Raw genomic sequence first — 24,705 nt, forward strand, 5'->3', positions numbered from 1 at the left:
CAATATTCTGTTGATAATGTTCATGAAGGATGCTGGTCATTTTGTTTTGGTTCTAGTTTTCTATCCAGGTTTTGTTGTCAGGGTATATTTATTTCATAAAACAAAGCTTTGGAAAGAGTTTATCTAAGGTTGATGCTATTTTTTTCCTTAAATAGTTGATAGAATTAACCAGTGTGACTATCTGGGCCAGGAGATTTCTCTGTATAAAGTATTTTTTTAAAGATTTATTTATTTATTTATTTATTTATTTATTTATTTATTTGAAAGTCAGAGTTACACAGAGAGAGAGGAGAGGCAGAGAGAGAGAAAGAGGTCTTCCCTCCGATGGTTCACTCCCCAATTGGCCGCAATGGCTGGAACTGCACCAATCTGAAGCCAGGAGCCAGGAGTTTCTTCCCAGTCTCCCACATGGGTACAGGAACCCAAAGACTTGGCCATCTTCTACTGCTTTCCCAGGCCATAGCAGAGAGCTGGATTGGAAGTGGAGCAGCCGGGACTTGAATCGGCACCCATATGGGATGTCGGTGCTTCAGGCCAGGGCGTTAACCCACTGTGCCACAGTGCCAGCCCCTCTGTGTAAAGGTTTTAAATAAAAAAAATCAATTTATTCAATAGACAAAAGATTTTCAAATTTTCTATTTTTGTGTCAGCTTGAGAAAGTTCTATTTCTTCAGAAATTTTTTAAAGTGTCAAAGTTATTGCAAAATTTCCTTTAAATTATGCCTTTTATTTCTTTTCATGCCTGTAGGCTCTTAATTCCCGATACTCATAATTTATATGACTGGGTTTACCAGTCATATAAAGCTGAGGCTGTCAAGACGATACATATTGCAGAGAGCTTTGGCTTCCTTGGAGGCTAACTTCTGACATCAATTCCATTCCCAGACATTCTACTAGTACATTCTACTAGAGGATCATCTGGTAACATTTATTGTATGTAAAATAATATAACTATCTCATTATTTCACAGCATGTATCAATTTACAAATCGATGGGTAATATTATATGAACACATAACTTATGTTATCAAAAATTTGACCAGAATCTGTATCTACAGCATCAGGGTTAGGTGGTAGGTCTTAGTATTTAAAAGCCCAGCTTCTGGAAATCAGACAGACTTGTGTTCAAATCCTGGCTATAAAGTCTGCTTACCTGGGACTTTAAACAATTTATGTTATTTTCCAAGCATCTCATGTTATTGAGATTAAATAACACATTTAAAGTATTAAGTGTAATTATTGATTCAATGTAGTTAAAACGTATTCAAAAAAAATTGTGGTCCTGATTTCCATCATTATTATTACTAGCCTTGTCATATTTTATCCCAGACAGCAGAGTTTAGTGCGTGTGTGTGCACGCGTATGCATGCATGTGTACACTGCTTCCTCTTGGGTGTTGTTTCAGGAGCCTTTCTTTCCTGTCCTAAACTTGGTAAACTGCTGCTCAGCATTGCTGTGCAAGTATTGCGGTTGTAAATCACCTCCAGAGAAAGTTTTGACATCAGATGGAGTGTAGCTCTCGGCCAAAGTGATTTCTGTGCCATTTTCATGTGCATAGTTCTTTGTAATTCTTTGTGGATGAAGGGATACTGCGCAGGCTTTTTCCATATGTTCTTGAAAATTATTTAACCAGACTGAAAAATACATTACAAATAAAACCCCAAGCCAACAGGAAGCTGACTTTTCTTTTGGGAACTTAGTCAAAAGCAACTTTTGTGGTCTCTGTGAAGGTTCCTCCCACGAAGTTCAGAAATTCATCTTGCCTTTTTCAGTCTCTTATTTCCTTCTTTGTCCAGGCTACCTGTAAAGAGACCATCTCTTCTGCAACCTACAAAAGATGACTCCACAGACATCTGAGGAGATTTTTTTAAAGCCTTTTTTCTTGTTCCTGCAAAACTTTTTTTTTTCTTTCTGAGATGAAGACAATTCCACAGGAATGCCAGACAGTCACGCTGGCTTCAGGCAACTATAAATAATTTCTCCATCCCAATCCAATAAAGGTACCTGGCATGTTGTTTATACAGCCTATTAATCATTATTTAGTCAAGGGAAAAACCAAGCAATGGACAAGCCTGGACAGAAGATGTGTCTTTTGTGGAGAGACTCTTTGGGCTAATTTATGTAACTTTTCTCATTTTGAAGCCATCATGTTTGAGGACAAGACTGGTGAACCCTGCTTCCAACTCACCCATGTGTGTGACTTTTATTAAAGGAGATTTTATCTGGGGAAGATGAGGACTTAGTATGTATTCCATCTCCTTGTTTTCCCATCTTTTCTTTTCCCCCAAAGAAACCTTTTATTTAATTGAGTACAATACAACTTTGGGAATATAGTGATTCTTCCCGTCATACTCGCCCTCCCATCCCACTTCCTCCTTCCTCTCCCATTCCCAGTCCCATTCACCATTAAGGAAAATAAACTATTCCTTGGCAGCCAAGACAAGGACTGTTCAAGTCATTGCTTCTCAAAGTGCCAATTTCACTTCTACAGATTTCCTTTTAGGTGCTCTATTAGCTATCACAGATCAGGGAGAATATATGGTATTTGTCCCTTTGGGACTGGCTTATTTCACTAAGTATGACGTTTTCCAGATTCATCTATTTTGTTGGAAATGATTGGATTTCACTTTTTTTCTTTTTACTGCTGTGTAATAGTCCATAGAGTACATATCCCATAATTGCTTTATCCAGTGTTCAGTTGACAGGCATTTAGGTTGATTCAATGTCTTAGCTATTGTGAATTGAGCTGTAGTAAACATGGGGGTGCAGATAACGCTTTTATTTGCTGATTTCATTTCCTTTGGGTAAATTCCCAGGAGTGGGATGGCTGAGTTATTTGGTAGGTCTATATTCAGCTTTCTGAGGTATCTCCAAACTGATTTCCATAGTGGTTTGAGAGAGAGAGCTACCATCTGCTGGTTCACTCCCCAATGCCTGCAGCAGCCAGGACCGGGCCAGGCAGATGTCAGCAGCCAGAAATTCAATCTGCGTGTCTCACGTTGAGTGGCAAGGACTACTTGGGCCATCACCTACTGCTTCCTAGGGTGCACATTAGCAGGAAGCTGGAGTTAGGAGGAGAGTTGGGGCTTGAATCCAGGCACTCTGATGTGGAATGCTGGCATCTTAGTGGCATCTCAACTTCTAGGCCAATATGCTCCCCCTCCCCCCAGGTTGATTCTTTATAAGCAAATTTCACTTCACATAGTCAAGCGCTGGGGCAGGCATTTAGTGAAGTTGTTAAGATGCATTTGAGAAGCCAGCATCCCACAGTGAGCCTTGTCTCTGCTCCTGATCCCAGCCTCTGCTAATGCAGAGGATGGGAGGCAGGGAGGATGGCTCTGGCAATTGGATTCTTACCACTCCCTCCCAATTCAACTGCATTCTTGCAGGCATTTGGGGGGAGCAGGCGCTCTCGCTCTCACTCTCTCTCTCTCTCTCTCTCTTTCTCTCTCTCTCTCTTTCAAAAGTGAGTAAATAAATGTCTTAAACTAAAGGTAACTCTCTATCTTCCATGCTCTAATCAACAGATAATCCAGATAGAAACCTTAAAGAAAACCGGACAATAGTGCACCTTATTTTTAAGCATCAAATCAGTTCTTTAAAACAGAAAGAGAAAACTGTGGGCCTGCACGCGCATGTGAAACCGGGACTTTCAAGAGGAACTGTGATATCAGATGCCACTTCTGGGAAAGAAATTTTGCAATAGATAAAGACAGCTTAGAAATGTTTACACTTTGTGATTCAAAAGGCTCAGTTCTGGAAATTTCTCCGAACACAGAAAATGCAATATTCACAAAGATGTCCATAGCAGAGTTCTTTATGATAGTTAAAGAGAAAGGAAGGGTGACATTGGGAACAAGGAAGAAAAGTGAGGCTTCCATGCAAGAGAACAAAACATAGGCTTTCAGATCAGATAGTTATAACTAGCATTTGTGGGAAAAGCCCATACTGAATGGTAATTTCCGTATGACACAGGAGGAGAAACACAAAAACTATAACAAAATTTTGGCTAATTTCTTTTTTCTCCTGCTGTTATATTTTTGTCTTGGTGGACACAACACGCTCAAGTGTACAACGGAAAGGAAAAAGCACCAGGGGCTGAGTGAGAAACTTGGTTTATTTTTCTCAGTTGTCATCTTGACCTTTCTTTTACCTTATTTGTGCTAGCCTTGTATATTATCTCATTCTCTCCCAAGGAGAATTTGAAAATGAATGCTAGACTAAAATGTCATTCTCTTGCCTTGCAGACTGTTCTGTGTACACACACCCCTATTCAATTTCAAATATATTTGGGAAGCTGGGATTCTATCCTATTCAGGAAGCCCACTGTGTTCGCTATCCCACAGCCATGCACATGCAGGGAGGGTGGAAATGGGAACAAGAAGAAATTGCCCAATTCAGTTGGGCCTTTCCACAGCTTTCCCAGGAACTGTCTGTGGATTGATCTGCACAGAACAGTCGATGCTGGCCATGCAAGGTAAATGCAAGAGTTAAGTCTGGCCAGGCTAGCAGGGGGAGGGGCCTGAGCAGCAAGAGGGGACGCTGAGCAGCTGTTCTCAGGGCCTTGAGAAACTTCCGATGACCTTGCCCTCCTCTCCGCCCATCGCTCCTGCTTGTCTCAATGCCAGATGCCATGTGGCCATGAGGATTATTGACTTAAAAGGAATGAAACAACCCTTGGCTATTGATAGAGCTGCCCCCAAGTACCAGTTCATGGCTGATCTATGTTGAATCCTTAAAGAAAATCCTCTGATAAACCACTATATGTCTAATGCTACTGTGCAGTTAAAATATTAACTGGTTGGGAGGGTCATATGAAGGGCAGTATTGTTGCGTAATGGGTTAAGCTACAGCCTGCAGCACTGGCATCCCATATGGGCACCTGTTTAAGTCCCAGCTGCTCCACTTCTGATCCAGCTCCCTGCTAACGCACCTGGGAAAGTGGCGGAGGATGGCCCAAGGGCTTGGGCCCTTGCACCTAGGTGGAATACCTGGATGAAGCCCTGGCTCCTAGCTTCAGCCTGGCCCAGCCCCAGCCATTGCTGCCACCTGGGGAGTAGATCAGCAGGTGGAAGATTTCTCTCTCTCTCTCTCTCTCTCTCTCTCTCTCTTCCTCTTTCTGTAACTCTGCCTTTCAAATAAATAAAAACAAATATTTTTTTTAAAAAGACATATTAACTAGGAAAGTCTAGTTCTGAGGTCTTTAGCTTATACATGTTTATTTCTTTTTTAAAAAAGATTTATTTATTTATTTGAAAGGCCAAAATTACAGAGAGGCAGAGGCAGAGAGAGAGAGATGTATTCCATTTGCTGATCCACTACCCAGATGGCTGCAAAGGCTGGAGCTGCACTGATCTGAAGCCAGGAGCTTCTTCCGGGTCTCCCTCGTGGGTGCAGGGGCCCAAGGACTTGGGCCATCCTCTACTGCTTTCTCACGCCACAGTAGAGAGCTGGATCAGAAGTGGAACAGCCGGGTCTCTAACCTGAGCCCATATAGGATGCCAACGCCTCAGGCCAGAGCGTTAAGCCGCTGCACCACAGCGCCGGCCCCGTGTTCATTTCTTTTACTAATACATATCTATGTATTTGTGCACTATCCATATTTACAACACTATGTTATACAATACAGTATCATCTTATGCCACATTGTGTCATGATGCACTAAATATAACCTTTAAGGGGAAATGAATCTAGAATGCTCAAAATGAATCTAGAACGCCCAAAATGTTTTTTAGAAAATTCTTAACTCGGAACTGACAATGTGCAAGAGGTGTTGCCTTGCCTCAAGGACATTTTACTGAAATGTTTGCATGAGGGGATTGCAAAAATGTCACGGAAAATGGAGTAAAAGATAATGCATGTGGTTATAAACTTTTGGAAGACCTTGTCATAATCAACCGAAAAACATTCAAGAAAGGGGAGCAGGGAGCCAGGGGGCACTGGGCCACACGCTCTGGACTGTGTACCTAGCTGCAGAGTTTGGGGAAGGTGGTGGCCTGCGCCTCTGACTCTGTTTCTGCACCTGTACAGGGAGGGAGCCACTAAGCCCCCTTCCAGAGCTGGAACGGAGCTGGTGCACCATCCTCCTGGGAACCCCTGTGTCACCCATAGTGGGTCCTGGGCCCTGTAGGGCCCAGACTCTCCACACTCCACTGTCCCAGGCCTCTGAGCATGCGCTGTGATGATGGAAGTGTTTGTGTCTATGACTTCAGGCAAACACACACGTTCCAAGGGCGATAACAGTGAGACACAGGGAGCGGCAGGAACCAAGGAGCAAAAGATGGTGCTGGGTTGTAGCAGCAGCAACCACCACGCAGAAGGAAACGTGACACTGAAGAGGGGCTTCCTGAACACGGCTGCATCCCGGACAGACCTGAACCCCGTGAGGACCGCTGTAACCTGCTGTCACTCAAGAGCCACACCCCCTCGGCTCCCCACACTTCTGAGGCTGAGTCAGGAGCAGAACAGCCCCCAAGGCTTAGCCCTGGGCCTCAAAATTGCAGCAGCAGAAGACAGAGGACATGAGAACAGCTTAGAGCAGTGGAGTTCCACCTGTGTTTCTATTGCCAGAAAGGCTCCAGGGATGGAGGCATGAAGGGGCCATACCCCTTCCCAGCCCCACAGGGAAGGTCTGACCATAACCATGAAGCGGCTCCTCCGTGCCATAGGATGTGCAATCTGTGCAGTCAACCGAGACATGGGCATGCGTCCCCCACAGTCAGGCTTCCCTGCACCCGAGCTTTCCTTCCAGGCCAGTTATTACAGAACGTCCTTCGGTTTCAAGTCCACCCCTCTCCTCTGTTTCATGACGCTTACTCTGGGCCCCTGCAAACCACATTCTGCTGTCCAGCTGGCACACCCCCACCCTGGCGCTGGCAGCTCCCTCCCACAGCAGCATCTGCAGTTTGCAGTGTTCCCAGATACTTCCAGAACCAGCTTTACTGCACCACCCTCCCGGACACTGGCGCCAGGCCTCTCAGAACCTGCGCCTTGGACTCTGAGCTCAGACACAGCAAGCAGCTTTTAAAGGCCCAAGTTCCTGAACCACAGGGCCCATCCTCTAAACTCCTGACTTTTAAGCACTGGTCTTCTTAGCTGCCGGACTGGTAGCTGTGTGCAGCAGGTGCCGCCTCCATGTAACACGAGCACTCACTGGATACCCTACAGTCACCTGGTGAACAGCTTAAAATAAGGAGTCCGGCTTCTATCTCCTGCTAAGACCCTGACTGGCACACACCCCTGGCTGTATCAAGAGAAGCAGAGGGAGCTGGATTTGAATTCCAGCTCTTGTCATATGCCAGCTCTTTGACTCTGGACTTCTGTCTCCTAGGTTTCCAGCTGTTGTGAGGGCAGCTGAAGTGTGAGGCACATACGGCCTGCTAAGGGCTCGGTGCTCGTTAGTGTCACCAGATTGCTAGATTCTAGGACCTTGTGCACTCTGTCACTTCAAGCGGGGCATGTCACAAATCTACTTACACAATATATGCTTAATAATCTGTTGAATGAAAAAACAAGTGCTTAAGATCATTGTGTTGATCACTGGAATGACGAACGTCTACTGATCTCACAGGAAGCTCCCTGTGGTGGTAAGAGTTCCCCCGTAAGTTATGGATGGAGATATCTTAGTAAGCCTTGATTTTACAGTGAGAAGTGAATTGGATGTGGCTTGTCCCCCATGGGTACTGTGTTGGGAATTTTGTCCCCAGTGTGGACAGATGGGCAGGTTGTGGGGAACTTCTAGAGGCGAGGCCTAGGGAAGGCACCAGATCACTGGGAGCTGCCCTTGGAAGTGGTTTGCTATTTTGAGATGGGCTCTCTCCCCAACATGTGCTTCTGGGATGCCATCCATCGTGAGAGCATCCTCAGAGCTTACTGATGCTGGCGCCATGCCCTTGGCCTCCAGAACCATGAGTTGCATTAAACTCTTCTCCATGAAGCTAGCCTGCCTTGGGTATTTCATTACAGTAACAACAGAAGTAAGCTCACCTGGGTGATAGCAAAAGACAATCTGCATGGTTTCATTATTCTACCACTCTAGCAAACCTTCTTAGAGATTCCACTATAAGATGGAGGAAGATATCTCATCTCCCCAAATAAAAGCCAAATTTGGTAGGTGTGTAACACACTGGTGGGGTTTTTTTTTTTAAAGATCTGTTTATCTGAAAGGCAGAGTTAACACACACATACACACACACACAGAGAGAGAGAGAGAGAGAGAGAGAGAGAGAGAGAGAGAGAATAAAGAAAGAAAGAGATCTTCCATCTGCAAGCCCACTCCCCAAATGACAGCAATGGCTGGAGTTGGGGCAGGTGGAAGCCAGTAGCCAAGAACTCCATTTGGGTCCCCCCATGGAGGTGGCAGGGGCCCAAGCACCTGGGTTATCTTCTACTGCTTTCCCAGCCACATTAGCAGGGAGCTGGTTCAGGAGTGGAGTACCCTGGACTCGAACCAGCTCTCATAGAGAATGCCAGCATCTCAGGCGGTGTCTTAACCCACTTTGCCACAATGCCCATCCTTACTTGTGGATCTTTCCAGCCATAAACAGACACTAGTTTTGTTTAAGGCACACCTCACTGAAAAAAATATGCTACCCCCTCTTAGACAATCGGTGACATCCCTTCTGAGTGCTACATTCAGAATTCTGATGTCAACCTGAAAATGAACAAGGCCCCACAGGAGTGACCTGGGCCTTCACGATGTGGGTAACAGTTGTTCCAGCAAGAAGAGAACAAAGCACCTATTCTCTTGAGTACACAGACAGACACCCAATCTGGGTAACGGCTGTGCACACAGGAGGAGGGGGAGGAGTTGGAAGGCAGCAGTGCTTCCTTGTTCCACACTTAAGGCCAGGTGGGGCTGGGCCTGGCAGGTGCACAGCACCTAGCCTACACTTCCCCAGTCTGAAAGGCCTGAGTGGGGATGGGCAAGAACTCGGCTCACTCCCGAACATTTCCTCCCCACAAAATCTAAGCCTTTTACAAAGAAGAAAAGAGCTGCCCGAGATCCTAAATCACTCACTTCTCTGGTCCAGCCAATCACGAGTCATACAGCAACTATGGAGGGAGGCGGGCTGGAGAGAACCAGGGCGCACTAGCTGCCTGAGATGGCTTTACAGCCTGCAGGCAGGAGGGAAATGACTCCATGGCACAGGAAGAACACCTGCTGTCTGTCGGCGGGAGGAGGCAGAAGATGCAGCAGCCTACGTTCAGATGTCTCCATCAGATCCACCTGTTGTGGCCTCTGGCAGCCTTCCCTGGCCGTGCTCTCTTGTTCTCCCAGCAGGTGAAGGGCTCCTGCTGCCCAGGGGATCCCAGTCCAGGCTGTGTGCTGGCGCCACGCCTGCTCTCCTCTGCAAATGTTCACCTAGCGCAGAAGAGCAAGAGAGACAGGGCAGGAGAACGGAAATGGGGGAGGGAGTGGGAGAGGAGAGGAAAGAATTGAAACAGGAAGGAGGAGAGGGAAGCACTGAGAAGCATCCCTTGGCAACATGAGTGCATCAGGCTCTGAGGGAGGCAGCCTGCTTCAGAAAGCGTTGCTGCTCCCTGGAGCCAGACTGTCATTTCTCTGGGCAGTCACTGCCCAGGGTGCAGAGGCAGCACCTGAATCAGCTGCACCAAGAACCTGAGGGAAGAGGCCCTGGGCACCTCGAGAGTCTCGAACATTCACAAGGCTGGGCCGTGCAGCTCGTCTCTGCTATGTTCATCGGCTTCCAGCTAGAGTTTTCCCCGGCCTGGCCCCAGGGTGGGTGGTGAGGCCTTCGGCCCCCACCGGGGTCTATACAGAGCAGAGGCTGCAGCGTTCAGGGAGCCAGAACCAAGGACCCACAGGACAGAGCAGTGAGAAGACGCCCACGTACCAGCCACAATCAAGGGCAAACTCCAGACAAGTGAGGCTGGTAGAAACGTCCGCCCCAGGGAATGGAGTGGAGCCGGGGGAGACCGGAGCCTGTGAGCCCTTTGAGTCTGCACATCCTCTCAATGCCCCGGTCCAGTCCTGGGCAGGGTGTTGGTCATCTCGGGACATTCAATCTAGGCTCCTGTGCCCAGCCATTTCATTCCCTTGTGGTTTCTTGTACTGCCTGGTTTCCTAGCCATAGTCGCTATGAAAAACGTTAACTCTTTCTTAGCCTGAATGCAGGTGGAAAGGTTCATCTCGGGCAGGAAAGATAGAGGGGACCGTTCACACTCCAAGCGATGTTTGCACTCCCTGTGGATCAGTGTTCGGTCCCAGCTCCTTCCTTAGCAGCCTGTGTGACCCAAGCCCAGCAAACCTCCGTGAGCGTCAAATCTCTTCCTATAAAGAAGGATAACTGTATCTAACTCACAGGATTATTTGACAAGAAAGATTAAACAAGCCAATGGATTTGTGACAGACACTGCTACATGCCTACCTAAATATCTACTCCCACTTTCTTTTTCGGTAATACATTTTTTCCTGGGCATGTGGCAGCCTGGAATAAAGCGACACTTCCAAGCATCCCTGCGGCTAATTTTCTATTTAACTAGCTTCTGGCCGATGAAACGCATGGACATACTCCGACCTACTTCTAGGGAAGATTCTTACATTGCGAAAGCAATGCTTTTTTGCTTGCTTTCTTTGCCACTGGTTAGAGTGTGAGAGTGATGGCTGGAGCTCACACAGCCCTCCTGATCCAGGAGGCAGAACACTAAAGGTGGTAGAGAAGCAAGAAGAATAAAGTCTGGAGCCCTATGAAGTTTTATGGAGCCATCACACTATCCTTAAATTGCCCACTTCTGGATTTATTGCAAGAGAGAGGAATGAACTTCTGACTTTTTTTTTTTTAAACATTTTGAAGGAGTTTTCTATTCCTCACTGCTGACGAAACACCTAACTAGGGCTGTGCAGTATGCTGAGTGTTTAGCATAATACAGGTTAGAGCTTATTGTCTTTTTCTTTTTGGAAATACACATCAAGGATCTCAAAAATACAAACATACAGAAGGATCAAGACAGCCAAAGATGGACTACTGGCCGTGCCTTCCTGGGCTTGGTGCCACTCCCAGCATCATGTGAATGGGACAAGAAATAGAGCCTTGCCCAGGCAGAGGCAGGGACCACATGCGTACGAGGGAGCCACCAGCCTCTCCTGCAAGGAGCAACACGATCAGGAAAGGGGGAGAAAGGATAAAGGGAGTCCCCAGGAAACTCACAGCTTTGCTTCCTGGCTCTTCTGTCTACTTAGCTGTGCGGCTTTGAACTAACAACCAAACCGCTGTGTGCTGCAGCTTCCTCGTGGGAAATGCAGCAAGGGCTAGCACTGACCCCTCGGTGTTGCTGCAACACACAAACCAGAAAATGTCAAGTGAGTGGGTACGCGGAGCCTGCCACGTTCTGTGTGTCGGAGACACCCGAACTTCATCTCTCAGCATTCCCAGCCCAAGCTCAGGCGTCTTCCAGACTGCCTGCCGACTGTGCACAGTAGGGACGGTTTCTTTGCTTAGACAGTCTCTGCCTGGAGCTCTGCTGCTCTTCTCCCTCCCTCCCCCTCTCCCATTTTTGCAAAATTTCAGGACAGCACTAGGCCCCCCTAGCCAGCCAGCCCTGGGTGATCTCTCTCCCTCTGCTCTGACGGGATGAGCCCTTGATGCCCAATCGCTCCGTAAATGCCCTGCGTGACACTGGACAATGACGCAGGTGTCTCATCTTGCTGACCAAGCCATGTGTTCAGCAAGGGTGTGGATCATGTCCTTGCCATCTCCATATCCCCTCGGCCCTTAACTCCAGGCTGGGTTCTGGCCTCAGCAAAGACTTGTGGAACAAGTAAACCAAACCCAAGTATCCAGAACCCTTGAATGAATTCATGCCTCAGAATTCTTTTCGAATCTACATGCCCATGGCTCTCCTAGGTCCTCACAGTTCAAAGCATGCTGATGAGAGCGCCTTCCTGTAGGAGCAACAGTCAGCTCTCCACAGCACCGCACTCGGCTCCTCCAGCACGGATCCCTTTGCTGGCCTTGGCCAGTTACTGGACATAAGGGTAAAAGGTGACAGAGGACCTGACGTAGGAGAAATCCATCACTGCATCCAAGAAAAATAATCAGCAAAATAGTTCATGGGTGGTGAGTCAAAACCACTCCTTGGAATCTGGGAGCACGCGTAGTTTGTCTTTTGAAAGAGAAGTACTGTGATGGTGACCCAACTCTATTGGGTCTGAAAATGCACTGGATTTACCTTTTTAAATTTTTAAAAATTTATTTTCATTTCATTCGCTCTGTGGTCAAATGTTCCACCTCTGAGCTATATTCCCTCTTTATTCCATGGGAAAGGCAGACAGGCACTGAGATGGGGAGGAAGGGGGGGAGAGAGATAGAGAGAGGCCTTTCATCTGCTGGTTCACTTCCCCAGTGCTCACAGCAGCTGGGGCTGGGCCAGGCCAAAGCCAGGAGCCTGCAACCCAACCCAGGTCTCCCATGTAGCTGGCAGGGACCCAAGTACTTGAGCCATGACCTTCTGCCTCCCAGGGTGTGCATTAGCAGCAAGCTGTACAGGAAGTAGAGGAGCTGGGACTTGATCCAGAAACTCTGAAATGGGATGCAGCCACAGAATGGGTCCAGGAACATTACAAAAGGAAATTCTAGTGCCATCGCTGTTGCTTGGGGATGCTCACTAAAACTATGGATTCCTGCTCTCTAACCCTAAACCCAGCCCCTCCGATTTTTACCAAAGCAGCAGGGGACTTGGAGGCTGGAGGCGGGTCACAGAGGACACTTGGAGAAACACTGCTGCAGAGGAGCCACCAACACTTCCCTCTTAGAGAACTCCTCCTTTAGCTGTGGCAACAGCAAGGGAATAATGAAGTCAGAGACAGAGCAGGGCCCCGGCTGCGGCAGAAGTGGGTGGCCGCTGCACTAGGAGAGCTTGCGCTGGAGGGTAGGTCAGAATGTTTTCTTGGGGGGATGGGGCCCGTCCTGGAAGTGCTCCCAGACCGTGGAGAGTGACTCAGCAGCCGATGTGGCAGCAGCCGCAGGGGTGGAATGACTCCCTGGGCTGGGGGGGACCAGGGGAGGTGCAGGGTGTGGTTCCTGAGCCCAGGGCGCCCTGGGGAGCAGCGCATTCCTGAGGGGAACCAGACCTCCTGCGTGGATGCCGAAGCCGAAGCCGGGCTGTGCTGTCAGTCACCTCAGTGACCCGAAGGAGGCCAAGGGAAGGGCCAGATGAACTGTCCCAGCGAGACCGCAGAGGCACTAGTCACTGCCCGAAAAGCCCTGTGTTCACTATCTCTGGGCTCCCTCATGTCTCTTCCTGCCCGCACCCCCCAGTCTAATTGGGAAGACTCTGCAGTTCTGCCTCTGTAATGTCTTCCAGGTGGGCCCCCGCCCCCTACCTTGGTCTCCCCACTCCACCACATCACACACTTTTGCCCTTCATATTCCCACCACCAAGGCCTGAGCTGAAGCCCCCTGCTCTTTCTCACCTGGACCCAGTAACTCTTAATCTTCCTTTCTCCCTCCCTCCCCTCTGCCCTGGAGGCAGCCACAAATGCCAATCCAAGTGTATGATCCTCGATGCCCTTATGTCTGTTTTGTGTGGCCATAACAACAAAGCTGAGGCTGGGTGATGTATAAAGTAAGGCGTTTGTCTGTCCTGCAATTCTGGTGGCTGGAGGGTCCCAACAGCCTGGCACTGGCTACACCACACAGGACAGAAAAGTGGGACGGGAACTGGCCATGTGCAGAAGGGGCCAGCCCTGAGGGTGGCCTCTTGTAACAACCTGCTCTCTGGGAAATAATCCAGGCCCAGGAGATCTTGCTCACCCTGGCAAGACAGTTAATCTCTCCAGGGGCGGAGTCCCCATGACCCAATCACATCCCTGGAGACTCCGCCTCTTAAAGCTTTTACCATCCCACCACCTTTACACTGGGGACCAAGCTGCTAGTACGTGAACTTCTGAGGGACAAACTCAAACCATAACACCTGACTTACAACCCAAGTTCAGCATGACTCAGGAGGTCTGGAACTCCGGCGTATATCAGAATCACCTGCAGGACTTGCTGAACCAAGACCGGGACCCACCTGGCACACTCTTCTCTCGTCCCCATTTCCTTCCTTACCTGCTGTATCCTCTCAGTAAAGCCTCTATTGCCTCTGCCCCCGCCCCCGCCCCCACCACCTCCATGCTGAGTGCTTACAATGTGCATCCCATCAAACTCTCACAGAAGAAATCCCAGCACATAAGTGCTGCAGCTCTTCCCGTTTCTATAGATGACGAAACAGATGGGTTTGGAACCTTGTCCAGAGGCACACAGCTAGGATCGACTCCTGCCTGGACTGCTGCAGCTGCTTCTACCACCTCATTCAGGTAGGGTGAAGCCTTCTCCCTCCCTCGCAAGCCCTTCTTCCTGGGACTTGCATACGTGAACACTCACAGAGTGCAGCGTGAGGAATCCCTCCTCAAGCTGAGCTGTTTGAGGGTGGTCCCTAATCATTCTCTCAGGCTTAGCACATAGGAGTACAAAAGCAATGATAAGTCAACAAATGAATTACTCGAATCGGAGTGGTTGCAAAGGAAAAACAAACTTTACGATGGGGGTCTTGGGCTGTGAAAGTAAGAAACATGCAGAAGATCATGTAAATTCCTTAAACCAACTCAGCATCTTGGTATCACTTTATATTGGGCATACATAGGTATCTCTATGGTGATAAACACAAATGATATATAGGTTCCCTTTACCTTGGGGGGAATCCTGTGAGGACTGAGATACAAAGATTAATGCCATCTGCTCTTAATGGGTTGTTATTTGTCCGTTTCCATGTTGGCTCCTTGAATTATTACTTTTTTAACTTACATGTCCACGATGGTCAGGGCCAGGAGCTGGGAACAAAATGCAGGTATCTTGGGGCCAGTGCTGTGACGCAGTGGGTTAAAGCCCTGGCCTGAAGTACTGGAATCCCATATGGGCGCCGGTTCTAGTCCCGGCTGCTCCTCTTCCGATCCAGCTCTCTGCTATGGCCAGAGATAGCAGTAGAAGATGGCCCAAGTCCTTGGGCCCCTGCACCCATGTGGGAGACCTGGAAGAAACTCCTGGCTCCTGATCGGTGCAGCTCTGGCTGTTGCGGCCAACTGGGGAGTGAACCATCAGATGGAAGACCTCTTTCTCTGTCTCTGCCACTCTCTGTAACTCTTTCAAATAAAATAAAATAAATCTTAGGCCGGCGCTGCGGCTCACTAGGCTAATCTTCCGCCTTGCGGCGCCGGCACACCGAGTTCTAGTCCCGGTCGGGGCACTGATTCTGTCCCGGTTGCCCCTCTTCCAGGCCAGCTCTCTGCTGTGGCCAGGGAGTGCAGTGGAGGATGGCCCAAGTGCTTGGGCCCTGCACCCCATGGGAGACCAGGAGAAGCACCTGCCTCCTGCCATCGAATCAGCACGGTGCGCCGGCCGCAGCGCGCCAGCCACGGCGGCCATTGGAAGGTGAAGCAACGGCAAAAAAGGAAGACCTTTCTCTCTGTCTCTCTCTCTCACTATCCACTCTGCCTGTCAAAAAATAAAAATAAATTAATTTAAAAAAATAAATCAAATAAATCTTTAAAAAAAGAAAAAAAAATCCAGGTGTCTCACGTGGGTGACAAGAACACAGTAACTTGAGCCACCACCCCTATCTGCCAATGTTTGCACTAGCAGGAAGCTGAAGTCTGGAGCAGGAGCCGGGAACTGAACTCAAATACTCTGATACGGATCAGAGGTCCTAGTTGCTATTCTAAAAGCCCACAGGAAACTTTGACTTTGGTTAATGGGTTCTTCTGGTCTAGAAAAATACCTTAGGAAGTCAACATTTTAACCGCTCCCCCACCCCCCAAAAAAAACCTTCAAAAATAAAACACATGCACACACACCAACATGGGAGTAGGTGTGTCAGAGTACAAGTCTTGTGGGTATTTGGAACCGAGACCAGTATTTTCTGTAAACAACCATAATCAGAAAAAGAAAATCCACTGCCTGGTATCTAAGAGCCCAAAATGTAGGTGACTGTTGACTTCTGCTTCTCTTTTCCTGGGAAGGACATTGTTGCCTGCCAGTCAGCCTGCCCTCAGAGTCAATCTGCTGCTGCAGGTTTGCAGCTTTTCTTCCCCAGCTTCAGAAACTCCAGGTTGGGGCAGGCATCTGGTACAGAAGTTAAGAAACCACTTGGGACACCCATACCCCATGTCAGTGTGCCTAGGTTCAAATCCCAGCCCTGCTTCTGACTCCAGCTTCCCGCTAATGTGCACCCAGGGAGGCAGCAAGTGATGGCGCAAGTGATGGCTCCCTGGTCACCCACGGGGAGACCCAGATTGAGTTCCTGGCTCCTGGCTTCAGCCTGGCCCAGTCCTTGATGTTGCAGGCATTTAAGGAGTGAGAAAGTGAATAAAAGCTCACCAAAAGGTAAATAAAAGTGTATAAGAAACTAAACTTGTATTCTAGAAAGGAAAAGTAAGAGAAAGCCCCAGCCTGGAGTGAAGGTGACCGACTGGCACTCTAAACTATACTCAAGCTATGAACTGCACACACCTCTGCCTGGGGTCACGCTGGGTGTGGAGTCACACAATGCCAAAGGATGTTTCTTTTCTACCCAACTTCAAGGTCCTTGTCAGAGCGCAGCGGAGGTTAGCAGGCTCTTGCAATGTGAGGCCTGTGTAAAGGCCCTGGAGAGCTAAGCCAGCCACCTGCACTGTTGGAGAAGCCAGAAATACAGTGCACAATCAGACACACGTCTCCCTCTGCGTGCAGTTCACATTCCAGCTCTCGCTGTGGCCTGCACACAATTCTGTTCTGGGCAGGGGTCATGTGACACGCAGACCCCGGATGGCCCCCTCCTCGCCAATGTCCTCCCCCGCAGGCGTGCGCAGGCTTTTCCTGCCTCTGATCCAGGGGACGTATGTAATCTTTGACTACAACTCTCAGAGGCTGGTTTTCTCCCACCCTGCAAGTCAGTGAGTGCAAATGTTGGCAGAGACGCCTGGAGCCATAGGTTCTAAGCATTCAGGCAGAGGGGGAAAAAAAATAGTTTTTCCAACCCAGGCCTGCTAAGGACACATGGTGGGTCTCAGGCATTTCCTGCCTGCGCTGCCGGATCTCTCCTCCTCTTGCACACATGCTCCTCCTACTGCCTGATGCTGGAAGTGCACCCCCGGGGCTAGGGCAGAGAACACCCCAGCAAGGGCCTAGGACAGCCATGTTGATAGACTGCTGAGGCTCCCTCTCAAAACGAAATAACACATCCTTAAGAATTCCTCCACTACTCTGGCAAAGGGACCAAGCCAACTCAGACTTTACTCTTCGGGATCAGCCTGTAATAAACACTCAATACATAAATTCTCCAGGAATAGGGCTTTGCCAAATAAGCTCAATTTAAGTCTCCCTTACAGAATAAGTCAGAATCAGGGATTCAGAGCCAGGCTTTGCTCTGTTCCTTTTCTGTAACTTCGGCATAATGATATCGCACATGTCCTGGTGTTGTGGGAAGTATGAGAGAACGGGAATGTATAAGGAAGGTGTTTTATAACATAAAAATGAACACGAACTGTTTCCATCAGTACACACACACACCCTTTCCATGCATCTGGGTGGAACTGGTAGTCAGGGCCATCTAACCCCCCAAAAAGGAAGTAGGCTAAGGAAGGCTCAGTCACAAACAGGAAGTCACAGAAATGCCACCAGAAGAACTGTCTCCCGCAAAACACCAAAAAACCAAGAAAGTTAAACAGTCTTGAGGCTAGGTTGGTGGAGGTAGGTGGTAGCTCTAGTTAATGGTTTGGGGTGTTACCAGCCTGACCTGACCCCCTAAGGAGGGGGTTTTCAGAGCTGATTAGGTAATTCTTGGCCTCCGTTTGACCTCACACATGGGAATTCTCACTCTGCATTTTAGGAGCTCTGCAGTTGGTAGGTTCCTGCCTTTTTAAATGTAGGTCTCTCCTCCTATTCCCCTGTGGCAATAGGAGGGGCCAGGCGCTCAGCCGGCTGGGAGGAGCTGGGGCTCCGCCTGCCCTCGCCCTCGCCCCAGGGGAGCCGCCCGCCCGCGCCGCCGGCAGCTCCTCTGTCCGGGCCTCCCTCCCTGGCTCTCCAAACATGCCACATGGTAGGTTGGCGGCTGCAGGGAATTGAAGAGAAGCATTTGAGTGACCGCAGCACAAAGCAGTCTCACAGTTCTGGAGATGATGTCAGGTTTTCCTTCCAAGCTTCTGCTCAGAGGAGACAAAATCCTAGACATTTTTTAGGGAAGGAAAAAAAAGGGAAAAAAAAGAAAAACAAAAAACCACCACCAAAATCGAAAGGGAAACATGTCAGCATAGCAGGACGCATTCTGCCGCTGCTTCTCTCAATTTTCTTTTCTCATTCTTGAAATCTCTTTCAAAAATCCTACCACCTCTCTTGCCCTTCCTGCCTTCTGTACATTTTTAAGGTAGAGAAGGGAAAGGATTGAAAATCCATGCACGTTTAAGTCGTTCTCATGTGTTCCTAAAGCTCCTCATTTGTTGGAGGAGCAGAGTTGTGCCTCAGTCACCTCCCCCCCAGATGACAGGCTGTGAGGGAGAGTAGGAAGCCAGGAGACCCACACCATCCTTCACGGGACCCCAGCCCAAGGCCACCGGTTCAAGCATCCTTGAGATTCAGGTAACAAGTCCCATTTTAGGCTGTGTGGATTGTTGGGGAGGGCCCCCACCTACACAGATCTGGGAAGATACTGCGACTTTCCAAGTGATTTTACATTTGAGCCCCGGAACAACTGCGTGAATTCAGCTGGGGTCAAGGTGAGAGGAGCAGCGAGACAGCTCAGCCAGTTCCCTGGGAAGCCGAGATGGAAAGATCCAGGTCTGCCGAGGGCTCCTCCAGCAGCCTATTAAGGCTCTATGGCCAACAGGTTCTACAGGCTAGTATTCATGCTAAGCAAGCTGTCCCCATTTTAAACACAGGGTAGCATGAGCATTTAAAAGAACTTTTCACAAATTACATAGGGTGTGTTTCCTTTGCAAAAGTAGGACTCTGGGGGCCCTTTTCAATAGGTAATACGTTTTAAGTTAAAATTTTGTTTTTAAGGAGTAATTCACTTATGTGATTTAAAAGTCAGAATTCTACATCACAGTATATCTGGAAAGTTTTGCTTGTCACCTCTTTCTTTTCATCTAACTTCTCGACTCCCTCCTCTCCTTTGTAGATCATTCTTATTATGAAAATACAAATCAGTACAAATGTGCACTCAATACAAATACGAGAGAGTGGATTTAATGCATTTTAAATTGGACTACTGGAGTAGGGAGTAGGTTTTTGTAAACCATCCCCCTCTTGCCTCGGACCCCTGGGGTTGTAGCCATCAATCTGCATATAGCTCAGCTGAAACTGACAACCTAAGAGCTCAAGCAATGGAAGCCACAGTGGGATAGGTTTGGGCCATGAACCTGGGCCCCTCACTGAACTGGAACCAGACATGGCTGCCACCAGTCAAGCCCGGATTCTCAGCTGTTTCCTGGGGGAAGAACTGTCTAGACTCAAACAGAAACAGAGCAGAGCAGGCAGGCCCCAGCGAGGGGTTTCTGATAGTGGTTCCTCCCAGGAGGAACTGAAATCAGAGTCAGGGCCCTCTGCTCTCCGGTGCTGTGGGCATGGCAGGTCCTGGGGTGGGAGCTGGCGGCCGGCACAGACTCACTCTCTGTCGCGTGCATGGATTGTGAGCACTGCCATGACAAAGTACCACGACCCACACGGCCCAGATAGCAGGAATTTATGTTGTCACAGTTGCGGACACCAGAAATCAGACCAGGTGTCTGCCTCGGTGGCTTCCTCTAAGGCTGTGGGGGACAGATCTGTTCCCAGCCTCCTGGTGTCTCTCCACCTTGTGTGTCTGTGTCTAAATTCCCCTTTTACCGTAAGGACAGCAGTGTTGCTCAGAGAAGGCCCACGTCGGCCTTCTCACTTCGACTGGGTTGCCTCTGGGCCGCCCCTCTCTGCAAATCCCATCACATTCCGTGGTACCAGAGCTTATGACCCCAACCTGTCTTTCTTAGGGGGACACAAAGTCAACCCAGGCCATCTGTTTTCAGACCCACAAGTGTCCTCCACACCTCCAGAAGTGCTGGCCACACATGCTCACTCCACCATTGAGAACAAAGCTACCCAGAGGCCGCACAGGTGTCATGGTGCTTGGGGACACAGTGGGAAGTGGGAGGCAGGGTAAGACCCCCTGCCTTAGATACTGTCTGTGAACTAAAAACAATATGCTCTGCATTAGGAGAGCAGTCCCCTTCAATCTCAACAAATCCTTCGTCTCTGTAGAGACCAAGGAAGAAATAAAAGTCCCTCCAATGACTGTACTCCCGATGGAGCTCCACCCTCTCCTCACTTCATCGACTCGCCCGCCCATTGGAACGGAGATCCTCATGCCCAGTTTTTTCATACACTCCTTTCACTCAAAGATTTTTCTTTACCTACATTTTGGAATGTGTATACTAAGCTAAAAAACACAACACATCACTCTCTGTAGCTGGGCGTTTGGTCTTGCAGTGGTTGATCATTTTACCTTTGTTTCTGTTCAATCTGGCCTGACACCTTTGCCAAGACGCTGTGACAAACACTTTGGCCCCGTGACTTGGCATGACCAGGTGTGGCTTGGCCTGCGCTCGCCAAGCAGGTGGAAACAGCCAACTTCAGTTCAGACTTGCTCTAGGGATTCAGCACCTGGAAATCCCCACAAAGCTAACTCCATTCCAGATCTTTCTCAACACCCGAGAGGAGGCAGCACAAGGGCCAATTGTCCTTACCAGTTTCTTTGCCTGCAGTTCTATAGTCTGAGGCATGGTGGGGACGGTGGGAAGTACACCTGTACAGGAATGCATGTGGGGTCTTCAGTCAGGAAGAAGAGTTGATGCCTTGGAGACACTCAGCCGGCGAGCACCAGCCCCAGTAATCCTGAGGGAGGAGGCTGGATGGCCCCAGTCCATGGGGGCCTGCCTCAGACCCCTCCACAGGCCCAGACCAAGACCCGTCCCCTCAGGGCTGTGGCCTTGGTGACTTGGATCCTTTGTTACTTCCTGTCATCCCTGCGTTGTGCATTTCTTGGGTTCCCTCCTTGTTGTCCATGCTTCTTGGATTGCATCCAACGCTGAGTAATGAACAAGAGCCAGCAGCTTTAAGAGGTTAAAGTGCCACTCCAAGGAGGGGAGTCATTAAAGCTCCAGGTCTCAAACTGACAGCCCCTTCCCTGGACCACAAGCCTTCACCAGAAGCCATCCGTCGGAGGAGTTGGGCACCAAGGTGGGTTTATCTGGGGAAAAGCGAGGATGCTCCCAGCTGCATCTCTCCTTGTGGTCTTCCTGGGGCATGGGGAGTCTCTTACTTCATATGGGACATGCTGTCTTATCCCTCCTCCTCTGTTCTCCTGTCCTATCCACCCCACCCCAGGTTCATCTTTGGTAGCATTATAGTCCAAAGTGCTCTGTGTAGGAAAGAGCTGAACCTAGCAGGGGTGTAACGCAGTGGTTTTCCTTGCATGACCCCGGTCAATGACATATTCACTGGACACCGTGCTGGCCAGACCTCCTGGTGGATGGAAGCCAGGGTTGGCATGGAAATAAAACAGACCTGAAATGAGGGCTGCGGTGATGTGCCAAGCATGCAAGTGAGCTCTCAGAGTGCTCTGTGCAGGGAGGGCAACGATAGAGCTGGCCCTAGGGCCCTTCAAAACGTTTAGACAATGCATATTATGAAAAATCTATGTTTTTTGCACCAAAAGACATTTGTCTTTTTTTTTTTTTCCCAAAAGCTTATTTATTTGAGAGGCAGAGAGATAGACACAGACAGAGAACTTTCATCTGCTTGTTCACTTCCCAAATGCCCATAGTGGTCGACAGGAACAAAGCCAGGAGCCGGGAACTCCATCCAGGTTCCCCACGTGGTTGGCTGGAACCCAATCACTTGAGCCATCACTGCTGCCTCCTAGGGTCTGCATTAACAGGAAGCTGGAGTAAGGAGCCAGAGCCAGGAATTGAACCCAGTATTCCAATGTGGAGCTGGGCATCTTAACTTGTGTCTTGATCACTAGACAGTGCTCACTCCTCTTTTAATTCCACTTTTCCATGAACTTTTTGAAGTGTCTTCAAAATAACCAACATCGCCTGAGTAACTCCTGGGCATCAGATGCTGTGCATTTTAATCCTTACATCAATCCTATGCGGTAGGTACTATTACTATTCCCATCTTACCAATGAGGAAACTGTCACTGTGCAGCCCAAGGTCACTCCAAGCTCACACTGTTGCTATGAAGCAGGGCCAGGATTTTAACCCAGCATTGGAATTTGTTCTAGAGTCCTGTTCCGGAATCTGCAAGTTTAACCAGGCTCTATATGAACCAAACATGACTATTCTTGCCCTCATCTTACAAGGGAAGAAACTGAGGCACAGGAAAGCCAAGTGCCTTGCCCACTCCCATACTGAGAAGCAGAGCGGAGATAGGCACCTGGGTTCCTGATTCTTCTCCCCAGCAGGGGGGTGGGAGACCAAGGAGGAGATGTGCAGTGAGGATGTAATTACATCCTACGCACCCTTCTCCACCTCAAATTTCTACCTTCCTCCCGAAGCTTCAAGCTCTTGTTTCAGATGACAGGAAGCTACTAGAAAAGGAACCAGTGAGTAAGTGAGCAGGTGAGGAAATCAGAAACTTGCACCTGCCAATCTAGGAATCAGTCCAACACGCCTTACAGGACTGACACCTGGCTGCCCAGGTAATGTGTCCAGATACCCCAGGGCAAAGGGAGGTGAACATCAGAGGAAGTTCAAGTTTCCAGAAAGGTGAACATGAAGTAGCAAAGAATATAAGGAAAGCTAAGTGGTGATAGAACAGGTTGGACTGAGAGGCTCTTTAAGTTGGACAGAACCACAGAGAACAGTGAGTTCAAACCTCTTGTTTCATCTCTAATGAGAGCCAGCACTGACTGGACACTTACTATGTGCTGGGCACTTGCGCCTACAGCAATCCCAGGAGGCAAACATTTCTTTGTTTCAGAAGTCAGTTGGATCTATGACTCCAAATCCCACATTCTTTCTCTATTCTCTTTTTGTGATGGAATATTTCAGATATACATAATTATTGTATTGAACCCCATAAATTCACTGACCAGTTGTAATCATTTTCAACACAAATCAGATCTTGCTTCATCTCCCACTACCTTATCTAGTCTTCTACTACTCGATTATTCTGAAGAAAATTCCCTACATGTTATTTCTGTATTGTATCAGAAATTTCTGATTGTATATTTCTGTATTGTATTGTATCTGTATTGTATTTTCTGTATATCTTTTAGGTCCTATCTCCAAGAAAGAAGGATTTTCTCCATTGCAATACAATACCAATATTCTATATAAATAATAATTTTTTAATACCAATAAGCATCAAAACATTGCTCAATTCCATTGCTATAAAAAAAAACCACCTGAGGTTGGGCAGTGTACAAAGAAAAGAGGTTTACGTAGCTCACAGTTTTTGAGACTGAAAGTCCAAGTTTAGGCAGCCCCTTTGTTCAGTCTCTGGTCAGGGCCTCATGGCAGATGGTACCATGGTGGCAATGTGTGTGAGAGGGAGAGATCACATGGCAAGATCGGAAGCTGAGAGTTTCAGGGGTAAGACCTGCTCTTTTATAACAATGCAGCATTCTTGGGGACTGGCATTGTGGCATAGAGGGTTAAGCTGCCATCTGCAATGCCAGCATCCTATATGAGCACTGATTTAAGTCGCAGCTTCTCATCGAGCTCACTGTTCATGTACCTGGGAAGGCGGCAGAAGATGGTGCAAGTATGTGGACCCCCTGACACCCAGTGAGAAATCCAGATGGAATTCCAGGCTCCTGGCTTCAATCTGGCCCAGCCCTGGCCATTGCTGCCATTTGGGAAGTGAACAAGTGGATGGAAGATCTCTTTCTCTGTCTCTGTCTCTACCTATCTGTCACTCTGCCTTTCAAATAAATAAACAGATCTTTAAAAACAGAGCAATGCACTCTCACAGAACCTAACCAGGGTCCCACAAGAGCTACCTCAATCTCTTCCAAGGGCAGTGGCCCAATGACCCTGCCACCTCCTGCCTCTCAAAGGCCCCACCTCTCAACACTCCCACACTGAAGACCAAGGTTCCTCCACATGAACCTGTGGAGCAGCAAACACATCCAAAACACAGCACCTCATAAATGTTTGATTTGGGACAAAAAAACCCATATGTTACATCTGGTTAAGTTTCTTAAATCTCTAACATGTAGAGTCTCTTCTCCGGATGCCAGTCATTTGTTGATGAAACCGAGACTTTTCTCATAAAACTTCTCATATTTGAGATTTTTCTGCACCTGTCCCTGTGGTGGTATTTGATGTGTTCCTCCATTCCTTGTGCTTCCAGCAAACAGCTGACTGGATGCACACAGTAATTGTTTGCCAATGATACTTGCTAGTCACTATGCAGGCAATGCCCCTATGCTGAAGTCCAGCTTTTTCTAGAGATAAAGGTCTAGCCCAAGTTCACAAGGCTAAGGAAGGGCAGAAAGCAAGATTGGGATTTATCTTCTTACTCTAGGCTCCTGACCTTCCACTATACCACAAGACTTGAATCTAGAACCTTCTTGGAAGGGAAGGATTGTTTGTGTTGTTGTTGTTGTTATTTAGGCAAGAGGCAGAGGTAGAGTTTCCATCCACAAGGTTCATTCATCAAATGCTCAAAGCGATTAGAGCTGCACCAG

The sequence above is a fragment of the Lepus europaeus genome, chromosome 16, assembly GCF_033115175.1.
Source record: "Lepus europaeus isolate LE1 chromosome 16, mLepTim1.pri, whole genome shotgun sequence".
NCBI lineage: Eukaryota > Metazoa > Chordata > Mammalia > Lagomorpha > Leporidae > Lepus > Lepus europaeus.